The 15,122-nt window shown below is 37.6% G+C and overlaps 1 long non-coding RNA gene across 1 annotated transcript; it reads left to right on the top strand.

Moving 5' to 3' along the window:
• Positions 1 to 9,803: 9,803 nt before the first annotated feature.
• Positions 9,804 to 13,462, top strand: LOC104914903. The gene is made up of 4 exons (XR_004162173.1): positions 9,804 to 9,882; positions 10,737 to 10,810; positions 11,976 to 12,025; positions 12,753 to 13,462. It is a non-coding gene; the product is annotated as an uncharacterized LOC104914903 (long non-coding RNA).
• The last annotated feature ends 1,660 nt before the right edge of the window (positions 13,463 to 15,122 follow it).

Genomic DNA, 15,122 nt, shown 5'->3' with positions numbered 1-15,122 from the left:
GCATGGAGAAAAGGAGCTTTATAAAGAAGGATTTCAGTGTTTTTGAGGAAGCCTCTTAAACCATTTCTCCATCTCATGCACAGGCTGAATTTATTTCACAACCCAGATCATTAGCTCATATTTCATCCCTCAGGGCACACACAATTCTCTGTATGCTTGCAGTGATGCTCAAGTTGTGTTAACCATGTAGTTTGTTCTCTGAAATTAGAAATCTGGAATTCTGATGTCTTTTGCCTTGTTTTCTTAAGGTCTTGATGTTTTTCATGAAAAAAAAAACTATTGCATGGTTTGTATTTTGTTTTTTTTTTTTTCTTGTTCTGATATATAAGTACATTAATGTAGGAGACTCCATTTTCTAAACCTCAGAGATAACAAAATCTTCTTGTGGCTGGCTCACAGCAAGCTCCCTCAGGCTGGGAAGTTACCTTGAATAAGTGAAGTCCTGCTTTCACTTATTTTAGAAGGGAAATCTTTCAGTCTACATCAGTGGGAATTCCCATGGAAAGTCATATACTGTTTTCTTCAGAAATGAGACAATTTTATCAGTTCTAATCACTTAAACATATGGAACAGGGAATAGTAACAAAGTTCTGCTTAATTCAAGGTAATACTTATTATTTTCATTTGTAACAAGTTAACAGCTTATGTGAGTCAGGTAATGCAATTAAAAATGACTAATAATAACTCATTAAGCTGCACTAACTTGATTGCTTCCAGTCATACGAGCATACCCATTCATTAATTTTCTCTGACCTGAGCAGAAAACAAACCTATCCTTTAGTCACTGTGACATTCATTTATTTTCAGCTTTGCTAATGATGATGAGCTAAATGATGATTTCTATTTCATGATCAGTCCAACAGTGGCATGGCTGAATTGACCTGGACTCTTCCAAATGACTTCAGCTTTTTTGTGGTTCAAAGTATTGAACCCCTCTGGGTTAATCCATTCCCTTCCTCAAAGCAAAAAGCAAGCTTCTGCACTGTAATAACATATTTTCCCTTGCCACTGCCTCAGAGGCACACAGGCAGATTGCCTTCTAATTTTAGAAGTAAGCCTGTATCAATACTAGTGAAACCCACTGTCAAGTCTATTCTCTTTATTTAGCACTGAATAGTTCTGCTAGACTTAGAGCAAGCTGTCTCCTCAGAGTTGCCCATCATACTTCTGTTAGATTATGGTAAGATTAAAGCATTCAGGCTTGATGGCTGTTGGGGGCAATATGAATATTAGAAACACAGAATGGTTTGGGTTGTAAGGAGTCTAAGATCATCTAGTCCAACCCACTCTCGCATTTTGGGGGTATACTTCTTTAGATGAGGTTGCCCTAAGCTCCATTCAACATGACCTTGCACACTTACATGGATGATACAGATAATTTCTTGAGTTGTCCCAAGTTATCATATCTTGCATATTGTACCAGTATCTTTTTCGTGATGGCATGCTTTATTTATAACAAAAGTCTTTACTTGGGTAGATTACTCAAGTCACTTGTACGAGTGCAGTGCCTTTGGAATAAAATTTAAGCTTACTGAGCAAGAAGTTGCTGAATGAGACGGCCTCTGGATAAAATGGATCTTGATTCTGATCACCATCACTGAGACCTACTTAGTTGAATTTATTACCCAGCAAAGTCCTTTGTTCCTAGTCTTCTCAAAAGCATAAACACTATGATGTGATGGTGAAAAACATATAGTTAACTAGGTAATACTTCCTGTTAATGCCTGGATTAAATCTCAAGTTCCTAATTTAAAATCACCTTACTTCCAACTGGATTGCATTAACACACAAGATGAGGAGTTCTCTTGAGACTTGGAAAAACAGAATCATATCCATTACAGACTTGAGGATGAGAAAGGAATAGTTCATTGTTCCTAATGCTGAAAGTAGGATGGTAAATTGAGTAACCTAACACTGGTAACCACAAAAGAGCAGACTTCATTTATTCAAAGGATTCTTTCAAGCCTAGTAAGCTCTATGTTCATGAACTGAGCTGATAAAAAGGTGTCATGAAAAATTAAAGCCATCTTAGTACCTTCATATAGAAAATATTCATTCTGTATGGAAAGTTCCAGGCCAATTAGTACATATCATAGCCACATGTTATGACCTACGTTTGTTCTGAGCTGCCTTTTGGATCTCTGATCATAATATAGTCAAGTATTTTCTTCCTCAGCATGTCACAGAGGAGTAACTTTATTTCTGCATATGAAGCTTATTTGTTAACACCCATATCTGCAGTATTTTTGAGTGAGAGATGGTTTTTCCTTTGGTGTATTCTCTTAAGCTTGAAATTGCTTAGAATTCTGATAATACAAGGAAAACTACTATAAACAGTCTTTGTTTTGGCTGGGGTAAGGGAGTTCTCAGGGACTGTGGTTTTCTTCCTACTTCTTCAAATAGAAAACTACTGTAATCTTCATATTCTGTATTTTATGTGTGAACAGCATGGATTTTCCCTTGATTTTATATCTGATATATTTGTATACACAAAAAAAAAAATGCCAAAATGCAATTCTGTGAAAACTGAGTTGATTCTTGTCATGATGTGACAAAAACCTTATCTCTTTGCTGTAGGGACGCCAGAAAGCCAATGTCCACTATGGCTTTTCCAAGGCTGTTAGCAGCTCTGTTCTTTCAAATAGTTCCAACTCTGTAGCCAGAGAATCCAAGGTAAATGATGCTAGTTGGCTTTAAAGATCAACCAGAATTTTCAGCCAGTACTTATCTTGGGGAGATAACTGAGTATTTCATTTAAATGGAGTGTGTCAAACCAGTATGATCATGCTTTAAAATGATCCCAAGGTTCTTTTCACTAATCTCATAATCTCATTATATAAATTATATGAAGGTTAACCAGTAATTTTATTCAAGGATTCATAGAACAGTTTAGATTTAGATTAGAAGGGACCTCGGAAAGTCATCTGATCCAATCCCTCTGCTCAAGCAGGGCTACTTAGAACAGGTTGCCCTGACCATGTCCAAGCACTTTTGAAGATCTCCGAGAAAAGAGCTGATAAAACGTCTCTGTGTAGATCTCAATTACATGTGAAGAGAGTAGGTGTTTCCTGTTGGCTCTTGTGTTCCAGTTTGTGTCCACTGCCTCTTACCCTGGCACTGGACACCAGCAAAAAGAGCCAGGTATTCACAGAATCACAGAATCACAGTATTGTCCTCTTCATATACATTGATAAGATCTCCTATAAACTTTCTCGGTGCTAGACTGAACAGTCTCAGATCTTTTACTTAATGCCCATATGACAGATGCTGAAATCTCTTCATCACTGTGCAGCCCTTCTTTGGACTCTCTGAACTATGCCCATGCCTCTTGGTTAATGGGGAACCCTGAACTGGATGCTGTGCTCCTCCAGATGTGGCCTCATGAATGCTAAGGAGAGGTGAAAGATCACTCCCTTGACATGTTGGCAATACCATTAGCCTTCTTTGAGGCAAGGGCATTTGCTGACTTATGTTCAACTTGAGGTTCACCTGAACTCTCCGGTCCTTTTTTGCAGAGCTGCTTTCCTGCTCAGTGTCTCCCTTTATGTACTGGTTCCTGAGCATGTTCTTCCCCAGCTTCAGGACTTTGTGCTTCACCTTGCTAAACTTTTTGAGGCTCCTGTCAACCCAGCTTTTGACCTGTCCAAGTCCCTCTGGATAGCAGCATGACTCCCCAGTGAATCAGTCACTCTTCCCATTTTTGTGTCATCTACAGACTTACTAAGAGTACATTCTACTCCATCATCCAAATCATTAATGAAGTTGAATATGTCTGGATTCAGTATTGATCCCTGAGGTACACTACCACTTACTGGCATCCAACTAAACTTTGTGCCACTATTCACAAGCCTCTGGGCCTGGCTGTTCAGCATGTTTTCAGTCCAACTCGCTGCCTACCTATCCAGTCCATATTTCACCAGCCTGTCTATGAGAAACTTAGGGGGACACTGTCAAGGGCCTTGCTGAAGTCTATCTCAGAAAGATGGAAAAAAATGAGGTGAAAAAAAGGGCCAGTGAAGGCCAAAAAGAAGGCTGAAAAAAATGATAATGAAGGAAAAAAAAATGGACCAAAGGAGAACAGAAACAAAGATATGAATAAAGTCCCCAAAGGAGGCAAAAAATATAGTCTCTCCCTCTCATATCACACCATGCCCTTTGTTTAGCCCTGCCTTGGGGCTGCTGGTTCTGCTGGTTACCCTCTCCATCTCCTATTCTTTCAAATTTAAAGATTCTTATGAGATCAGACATGCTACTGGCAGAAGTATTTTTGCCTTGCTGAAAGCAGTGGATGCCATTTCTGCCTTGAAAGTGGGGTTCTGCAAACCTTGTCTCACAGTCATAAAATCCAGAACCCTATCACAGCAGCAGTTCTGCAAAAAATTTTTGACTTGTAATTTCAGTGTTCTCCTACTTACACCTTCAACCTCACCAGAAAGAGAACATCACCTGGGCTTCTGGGCCCTTGTCTACTGCCTCCATATCTCTAAAGTCAGTTTGGAAACCGTGTAGGTTTACTGTTAGCTGTACCATTTGTATCCATGTGAAGAAGCTGGCATAGTAGTCAAAGAGCTGGACCAGATTTAGCAGCACCTCCACAGGATCCCTAGATATGGGCCTCTGGCAGACGCGAACTTCTCTAGCTGACAAATCAGGCTAACATATGGGTGCCTCCGTTCCCTGCAACAGGGAGCCACACATTACAGTGTCTCATCAATTCTGCCTGGATGTTTGTGTATTCCTCTTCAACACTGAGGTGGGGAACCTAGTTTGTATTAACTTAGGCTAACCTTCCTCTTGGAAGTCACCAGCTTCCATCCTTCCCCTTCTTTTAAGGTCATGCTTGCCTCAGTACTGGATAGCTTCTCTTCTGCAGCTGGAGTCAGAGGCTCTTCAAGCTGCATCTCAGTGAATATGAATATCCTTTCTGTCTCACTTTCATCTTATACGATACAGCCTACTCACTTTCTGTTTTAAGTCTCCCCCAAGCCAGCACAGCTGCCACTTTGTGGAAGATAGGGTCTCTCTCCTGGTCTCAGAGAGGCCCCAGGACTCTCAGCAGCCAGAGGCCTGGAGGGCAGCATCTAACATATGAAGTTCTGCTGTACCAAACCTTCCAGCCTTGTAAAGGTATCTCTTACAGCATCTGCTGGTCTAATGTATCTGTAGTGCACTACCACCATATCCTAGACTGTCAAAACAATCCACATTCAACCATGGGTCCTCTCTGCAAATTGCTGCATCTGTTGCTGCTCTGTTGGCTGAGCTCTGGGATCAGATCTCACACAGATATCTCCCAGGCAGCAGCTGAAGGGGTGCTTGTCCCTTCCTAATCAGTGGGCTGCTACAGGAAAGGATCCAGGCACTCTAGGTCAAGGGCAGCTAATTACACTCACTTCAAGCTGCCAGAACTTCCTTCCGCCCACACCACTGTGTCTCTGCTTTCTTTGTTGTTGCCTCAAAGCAGAGGGCATTTAGGCAACCTTTAGGAAGGTTTGCCAGGCATCCTCCTGGCCTTGAACCTTGTCACCAGGTGGTTGTGAAGTTCAAAGCAATGCCAAAGACTGCTGTGTTAACTGCTGCATCTATTGCCTGCTTCTGGGAGCTTCTGTCATTTTGACTGTACCTTGTCCGTGTAAAGGTATGTATCAAGCTAGTATAAATATATTTTGTCCATTTCTCCTTCTTTGTTTAGACTGTGCTTTTATTTACCCTATTTAAGTCTTACTTTTGTGTCCTTCAGATGACTCACTTCGTGTTCACATCTGCCTGAAAGTCATAACTTGAGTTTATTATTATCATTTACAAGGATAAATCTTATTCAGGACCCTTCCTGCAAGCTCCACAGTGGCAAGTGCAAGCCACATTTCTATTGGTGTCTAAGGTCTGAGACACGTATCCCCTTAATGGGTATCTTGACTGTTTTCCAACCACATAAATACCGTTTTTTTAACTGTATCCTAGCAGATCTGCAGAGTGTCTCTTTAGCAACTCCTTTTATTAGATGATTAAATTAAATTATCTCAACTTAATTAAGAAATAAAGGTTTTGCAGTCACCCGGCCTATCCCTGATTTCATCTTCCTTCCTGTTTCTCTCTCTGTCCATGCATGTAACTCTTAAGGTCCACTTTAGAAAAGGCAAAGTTAATTACTGTCCTGTAATTCAAGTAGAAGAAAGAAATTAATGCCAGTCTTGAGGAGAGGAAGGCAGAAATTGTGTACTTTGCATTTGTCAACAGCTAGCTAAATATACATGTCTGACTTGGCATGGCACTTTTATCTCTTCTTCAGAACAGATACCATTGTAAGTTACATGGGGAGAGTTCAAGTATGTACCATAGGAAAGGTCAGGAATGAAAACCAACAGCAATGCAGAAGGCCAAGCTTCATCACTTTAAGGTGGCAAATATCTTGCAATACTTTATAATACTTGGTGTACTATTGGTAATTTGACTTGTGTTGTATGTAACACTTGTTCTTCTCATATAGACTGTTACATTTTTTAACAGCTTTTGTTGGTTGTAGCAAATTCGATAACTTAAAGTTTTTGATCCGTGTTAAAATCTATTTTCAAGTTTGTCTTTCCTTCGAAAAATGAATATATGAATGAGTATGTCAGGCATTCTAGTTAACTGACTTAACAGAGATGTGAATAATTTCTTCTAACCTTAAAGATTAAAAGCTCTGTCTTTATTTAGAAGCTTATGATACACTGTATAGGCTTTATACTCCTCTTAATGTCTTTGTATAAAGATGTGTGGCACTATCCTGTACAGAATCCAAACAGAATCATCAATCAGCTTCCATATCATCAGAAAAGAAAACAGCAGGAAACTCATAAATCACAATGTTTTATTACACTGGAGTACACTGTGGATCAGTAGCACCTTTATTAAATCATATACTCACAGTCAGGTCACATCACTCATATAACACAGCCAAGTCAGACCCAGATTTCCTGACCCAGTGTGGATTAAAGATTACTCAACACACAATGAAATTGCTTTTCTTTCCAAATTTATCTGGCACATGCTAAACTAATTTATGAAAACTGTGGATATCATAGAATCATAGAATCACAGAATGGTTTGGGTTGGAAGGGACCTTTAAGATCATGTAGTTCCAAAACCCTGCTATAGGCAGGGACATTTCCCTCTAGACCAGATTGGTCAAAGCCCCATCCAGCCTGTCCTTGAAGAACTCCAGGGAAGGAGCATTCACAACTTTGCTGGGCAACCTGTCCAGTGTATCACCACCCTCACAGTAACAAATTTCTTCCTAATATCTAGTCTAATCTACCTTATTCTGTTTTAAAGCCATTTTCCCTCATCCTGTCACTATACGTCCTTATAAGATGTCCCTCCCAGTTTTCCTGTAGACCCCCGTCAGGTACTGATTGGCCACTGTAAGGTTTACTCAGAGCCTTCTCTTCTCCAGGTTGAAAAGCCCCAGCTCTCTCAACCTGTCCTCACAGGGGAGGTGCTCCAGCCCTCTGATCATCTTCATGGCCCTCTTCTGAACCCACTCTAACAACTCCATGTCCTTCTTGTGTTGGGGGCTCCAGATCTAGACATAGTATTCGCAGGAGCGGAGTAAAAGGGCAGAATTGCCTCCCTCAACCTGCTGGTCATGCTTTCAGTACATCCCATATCTGTACTTCCAATATTACAATTCTACCAAGTAGTGACAACTTCTGTGGTTGTTACTCTTGACAGAAGGGATATTTTAAATAGGAAAATGAAATCCTGGATTGGTTTCAGTGCATTAATTTAATATTTAATAATGTCTCCTTTAACAAATAACAAGCCACACTATTTCATGAATATTCTCCAGTGAAATGCAGTCAAGAAAAAGCTTAACTAGATTAAAATTCAAAAATTACAGTGATACAGTGATGGTATTTTCAAGAGGTGGCAAACAGTATCATTGAATGGGAATAAAAGCAATGAAATCCACTTTCAGTAATGCAGCATACAAGAGATAGTGAAACGAAGGAGCATTCAGTTTTTACAGTTTTACCAAACCAGCTTTCACACAGCAGATAATACTGTTTCATATAATTTGAAGAAAAGAGCAAAATTTTTATGGGAGTGAGATAGTTTATATGTTCATATTATGACTATTTAAGTGGAGAATGAGAGAAAAAGAAAAGATGCACTTTGCTTGTATTCTCCTGAAGCCTTTGCTATACAATTTCTCTATGACTTGTTCTTCCATTGTCTAGCTATGTAACACATTGAGCAATACTGGTAAGAAATTCAAGCTTTCATAGATTATTATCAAAGAGTGTGACATACACTTTTGCTGTGGATATGTTCTTGCTAAGACCACATCAGCCTGACTGTAAGAAATAACACATTTTTATTTGATCAGTTAGGATCAAAAAGGAGGAGGTATGGTCTTTCCATTGCCTTAGAAAGCTGAATTAAATGCCATGGATGCCAACCTTAACTTTTACATCACAGTCATCAATTTCCCTAGTTCTCTGCTTTACCAGGAATGCAGAAAAAAAGTATATTCCATGACTAATGCGAATATTGTGAAGGGTATTTTCTTTCCTGGATGCCTGAGAAAATCATTGCTATGAGGATGCTTCATCGAATTGTTTTCTATGCAGGTTGAGCTAAGTTGAAAACAGTCCCAGTTTGACTGGAAAGCAGGTAGAATAGGAAGAAACAAGGCACCATGGAAGTAATTCAGAGACTTTATCTCATGAAACCAAATTCAATTGGTTATTATAAAAAAGAGAAATCAGCCCAATACTTTAAAAAGGGAGTTAATGACTAGCTGGGTTTAACAAACCTTCACAATTTTGATTGGTATTGAAAACATTACAAAATACCTTAGACCTTGATTTGAAAATCAGACAGTAATTTCTCATACTTTATGCTTGAATAACATGAAAACATTATCAAAACAATGGTAATTTCTGTTGAAAGATTTCAGATCCGAATACAATTTACAATGTTTTGTGATAAATTCACTGTAGGAAAATACAGAAGAATTAAATATGAAGTTACATCAGATTTTTATCTTTGATTTTTATTATTATTTTTACCTTGATTGCTGCAATCTACTAGATATGATAACTGAAATACCAAGTTTTCCTTGCTCCTCACAGTTTGGATGAAAGTGGAGAGTTAATGCATGCTTCAGACTCCAGTCAGTTTCTTCCTTTGGTTTTACTGCACATGGTACTCTGTGTGTAACTTTTATATTTTATTCATAAAGTGAGGGGAAATACTTCACAGCATAAGCCAAACTCTCAGTGCAAGCATTTCAGAGAAGAAGCGAGGAAACCCTTCTTTTCCTGCCTCTTCGTGGTCACACGACCACGACCCAACACCATGCCCTACGTCAGCCAGTGTAATGTGGGCGAGGTTGGCACAGCAACAGCACACTCTTGGTTACACTCTCCTGTAACTACACCAGTGTGAGTCAATTCAAAAGTTTTACTAGGTTTTTATTAGTCTGTGATGCACTGTCCAGTCATCTGCAGTTACTTGCCTGGCCAGTGCTCACAAACGTGCTAGTAAGCTTTAATGTAATCTCTTTCAGTATTTTCAGGTTTGTCCTTTGGGATAAAATCTCTCCACGTCTGTTCCATGCAGTCCTATGTAGAAACTGGCTGGTTCATCAGCCATCCCATATATATTGAACGATTGGACAATGACTGATTTGGTATTTGCTTTTCAAAACAATCTGTGAAGCAGCATCAGTAACTGTTGAAGAGTAAACCTGGAGATACCCACGTTGCATTGTAAAACCTCATTTTCTTTCTGTTAAAACAGTAGCAGGGAGATAGTTTTCACTAATATCTAACTTACAACTCTGCTTATTTTTTCAGACATGGAGATGACTTGATTGTGACACCATTTGCTCAGGTAGGCATTCTTCATATGATTGTGCAACCCAAAAAGACCAAACTAATTCTTCTCTACTGTTAATATTATGTAAGATTTGTTTGCTTGAAAAACGAAAAAAAATCCACCTCTCTGAACAAAAACTTATAAAGATTTCCTCTATTATCTATACTTACATGCTCATGTCCTGTTGTTAACAGAGCAAAATTTATTACATTCATCCAATCTCCTTCAGCAGAGAATGTACCACTTATATTTAGGCATTTCTCTGCTACCTCCTCTAGCTGCTGTCTTTCATTAAAAGAAGTCCAGAAAACAAGTACTACATTTATATTGTCTTTCACAGTGTGCAAATCCTGTAGTTTTGGACCTGCACACATTTTTCACCTCTAAAAATACCTTCCTCCTAATGTGTCCTTCTATACTAAGTACCCAAATGAATCAGGCTCCTTGAGGAGCCACTTTTATTTTCTTTGCCTGTCTAAACAATTTCTTTGTCATTTGAGGTTTGTGGAGGCTGAACTGCAAACGGAAAAATCTGTAATCATTTCTTATGTATGAAATTTTAGGCTTGAATGGACTATTATCATCCAAATACGAATGCTTTTATGGTCATTTGAGAGAATTAAGTAGTATTAAGTATGTCTTTAAACAAATAATGAATTGGTTATTAGAGGAAAAAAAAAATAAACTATTGGCCTTTTATTACAGACATTATTGTTAGATAATGGTCAAAGACTTTGGTCAAACCAACCCTGGAAAACTTTCAGAGGTATTTTGCATTGTTCTTTCTTTTCCTTTCAGCATAGTGGAGTGGAGCTAATTCAGTCTTGCCTGTGCAGAAATTTAGACTGAAGCCATTTTGTCTGTTCCAGGTGCTGGCCAGCCTGCGTACTGTACGGAATAACTTTGCTGCATTAACCAATTTACAAGATCGGGCCCCCAGCAAGTAAGTATCAGTTTTTGGCCACTGAACTTTTAGTAGTGGTATTTTTACAATACGAACTAAGAATAACAATTAGATGTTACAGATTTGTTACAGGCTTGTGTAAAACTTGTAATCATTTCACTATCTGTTGAAACTGCTTACACTTGATAGCTGAGACAGAAGGCCTCTTGCCTCCTATCTGCTCTTGCACTGGTGTCCTTGCATAACCATGCAGTAATTTTTATTTATGCAATTTCTGTGATTTTCAGTAAGTCATATGTCAAGGGTAATTCAGAGATGATAATTCAGGCAATGAGTCTGAGTTGTGCAAATGAACCAAAGTGAGCAGATAGCTACACTGATTGTATGATCTGGATCTAGAAGTCATCCAAGATAAAGACATCTTACATATCCACAGTAGTTCATGATTATAAATGACATATTATAAATATGATCTTCAATTCTGGTACAGAGTCATAGTTAACATTAATGTTAGTTAAACTGGATAATTTTGTAGTGAATAAATTTTTATCAGTCTAAATTAGAATCAGGTAGCATTCATAGAACCATAGCAGTTTCTCACCAAAGACTTAAGCTCATAATGTCAAATACCCACCATTGCATATGCAATTCCATAGGAAGATATTTCCTGCCTCTTCTTTTGGAATATGCCCTATTCAGACCCTGCCTGCAGTCATCTCTAAACACCTATGTTAATCCAGCAAATTTTAACTTTGATCAATGAACAAAGGATTCCACTGAGCTATTTGCCCTGAAGATTATTGTGAAGTGCATGCAAAAAAAAAAAAGTTAAAACTAATTGTTGCTATAAGAATTTGTTTCAAGTGAGAGAACACGGGTAGTGCAAGCCATATAAGAGTAATAACTATACATATAAACTGAACTTTAAGCTAGGTACATATTCAACCAAGGATTAAGCAGACTTGTAAATTAACTTCTAAATTTCCATGCTGAAGATCCCAATCTGCAGAAAGATTTGAGCAACCATTGTGAATTCCTTTCTGTGTTACAAGGAAATAGCTAATTGAACTTTTATGCCATTGTGCTTCAGTAACAAATAACTTCCCAAAGAAACGTGCTTTTTGTATTCTTCAAAGATTCAACAATTTATGAGTTTTAACAGCTTGATTACTCTTTTTTTTTCTCTTTTTTATTTTTCAAACAGACGGTCACCAATGTGTAACCAACCATCTATTAACAAAGCAACTATAACAGGTAAGGGGAATTAGCTTAAATGCTTCTGTGAAACCAGCACAGGTTTCTAAATTTAGTATTTATTTTTAAAAATGTAAGTCTCACTGAAAACTGAACTTTATAATAATAATCTTAAATTATTTCATATCCTGTTTTATTATGGAAAACTTGAGTCATGTGGTGACTCAATTTGGTGGCTTTTGATCTTATATAATGTTGGTTTTCTGATTTCTGTCTTACTATTCTGTTTTCAGTTTATTTCCCAAATCATTATTTTTTAACATGATGGTCCTTGCCCTCCATTTTCTCTTATATACTAGTGTTGACTGTGTCATTACCTTCATTAATAACTTTTTGTAGTAGAATGAATTGTTATAAGGAATACATTTATCTTCCATCTGAGAACCAGAGTTCTGTAGCTATTCTGACACAGAGTCTTGATGTTACATACTCCTAGGCATTAAGATGAAATTTTGAAGGCTGACTTTTCTGTTTTAAAATGGTAGATATTTAATATTTATAGGTACATGAAACAAAAATTCTTTATAAAACAGATAGTTTCTAGAAAAGTATTAACTTGAAAAGAAGACTGGCATTTTAAATTATGTGAATACTTTTGAAAATTTTACCCTGTAGCACTTACTATTATAGCAACTTGTTCTCCGTTATTTTTATGGGAACACATTTTTTGACCTTATAATCTTTATATTTTGTCAATTCATGTGTTCTTACTCATTTTGTTTTCCAGGTAGTTATATCTCTATGGCTTGATGGCAGAGTGAAAGGATTTGCTTTCCCTCTTAGTGAAAGAAAACAGGAAGTTACTACACAAACAATTTATCATTTAAACCAAAAATTTATTCTTTATAGAATTTTTTAATGCATTTTTTGTTTGTTTGCAGACAGATCTTGGCTTGATTTTTGCTGATCCTCTGCTTGCCTTTTTAATTGTATGATAATAGGGTTTTAGATCAAGGAAGAACAAACACCTGAGCTTTCTTCGGGAGAACTGGCTTTGTCATGTTCAGTGTTTCCTCTGGAACGTGGTAACATCATTAGGTTTTTCATCTATCCTTACCCAATATCCACATATTCCTCTAAAATATGCAGTCTTATTAGTTCTATATTACTCTTTTCTCCAATTCATCATGTAATCTGAGGATTTGTGCAGAGAGCTTACTAGGGAACAGAGGGTTAAATCTTCAAATCCACTCTATACACAGAAAATCATCCCTGATTAATAGCATTCTGCAATCATACTTAAATTCATAGTAATTAAATAAATAGAGAGGGAGACAGAAAAATAAATAGATCATGAAGCCATGAACTACTTTTCTTGCCTGTAGTGACTGCAATCTTAGTCCTTTGTTAATATATTACTTAAGAGATCACGTTCGGTATTAGTTTCAAATTAATAGCAAGGAGACATCTCACTTACTGACAGGTGCTGCTGCAATTTTTAATTGCAGAATTTGTCTCACTAATCAGCACAGTCATCTGAAAGTCTGTTTTCTTCATTGGATTTTGAAAAGTAAGGTTCTCTCTTTGGTTCCAAGATGCTAACATCTGAAAGTCTACAACACAGTAAAGTCCCTGCCACAAAAGAAAAATGTATATCCAAAGCAGAATATATGCATGCATGTGAACATCCTATGAGCTTAACTTATATGCTCTCTCACAGTTTTTTGCCTAAGGCCAGCTTCTCTTCTCCAGCAAAAGAAGTACTCAGACAGCAGGACCAAGACACACTTTGCTGGAAGTTACTGTTGCTCTTTTTAAATTCCCCCCCGATTTGAATGTTTCTATTCAGTTAGTCCCCAGAGTGCACTGTACTTGTCAGAAGCAATAAATCATCTGAGGTTTTAATGTTTGGAAAGAAGGTAGTGCAGTCAGTGGTGCAGCTAATCTAGAAAGTGATTCTGTGCCAAGAAATTTTAGGGAAGCAAGTAGAAGGCAAAGAATAGCAAGGATAAATTAATCTAATTGAGTTTAATCTGAGTTATCAGAGATGCTGCTTGAACTGCTGTGCCCAGATTATGCACTGAGCTGGGACCTATGTGAACTGGATGCAAGTGGCTGAAAGATATCAATGATACAGAAAATATATTAAGCTACTATAAAGCAGAGAAACAGCTACCATTCACTTTGACTGCTGAATGGAGATTCATGCTGGATCCTTTTTTGCCTGAATGAGTTTTCCCATTCTTTGTCATAGACCATTTTAGATATTTCCATAGCAACAAATTTCATGGCCTAAGCAAAGAAGTATGCAGCAATACTTTCCTGAAGCATATAAAATCCTAGTAAAGCACACTGCACGCTGGCACTATGCCAAGGAGAAAAATGTATTACAAACAATTCTTAGAACAATTAAAAATGCTTTTAGATGCTGTTAACGCTTTTTAAATTGTTTTCTCAGGAATATTTGTAATGCAGATTGTGCAGAGTCTTTCCTGATGAAAATATTCTTTTGGTCATACTGTTCTCAGAGTTCATGTCAGTGAGTATCCAGAGTAATGCACTAGACAGGAACCCATCATGTCACCCAGATGGCACAGCTCGCAATCTCAGTGAGAAACAACCATGAGTGTTACAATCTGGGTGACTGGAAGATGCAGTTTTACTAAACAATGTCAATGCTGAAACAGAATTATACACGTAAGGTGGAAAGTTTAACTTGCTAAGCAAGAATTATCTTCCAAGAAAAGCAGAAGTGTAGCAAGGGTGACCATTGCAAATGATATGGGGAAAATGAGAAGGGAAAGATAAAAATGGATTATGTAAAGCAAAGTAACTGAAATAGCAAGAGAAAAATTCTCCTGCAGTGATCAAAAAGTATTTTCTGCTATTTTAAGAATTCGTTCCAAGAAACGTGGGAGAAAATGCATTAGTAAAAAGTAGGAACCTGGAGTTCATTGCTTCTTATTTGACTTGAATTATAGCCTTTACAGGCATTGCTCTGGATCTTAAATCAGAAATCAGTATCATTTTTATTGAATTGAGCTTCTTGCATGTTTTTCTTAGTCTTTGTCCAACACAATTCATGGTTGGTACACAGTAGCTACAGTCTTCCCAGGGACATTTATGGTTTTGAAGCATAATCTGCCAGTCTTTGGTA

The sequence above is a fragment of the Meleagris gallopavo genome, chromosome Z (assembly GCF_000146605.3).
Source record: "Meleagris gallopavo isolate NT-WF06-2002-E0010 breed Aviagen turkey brand Nicholas breeding stock chromosome Z, Turkey_5.1, whole genome shotgun sequence".
In the NCBI taxonomy this organism is placed as follows: domain Eukaryota; kingdom Metazoa; phylum Chordata; class Aves; order Galliformes; family Phasianidae; genus Meleagris; species Meleagris gallopavo.
Note: the sequence above shows the minus strand (reverse complement) of the source record. Positions and strands in the feature narration are given on the sequence as shown.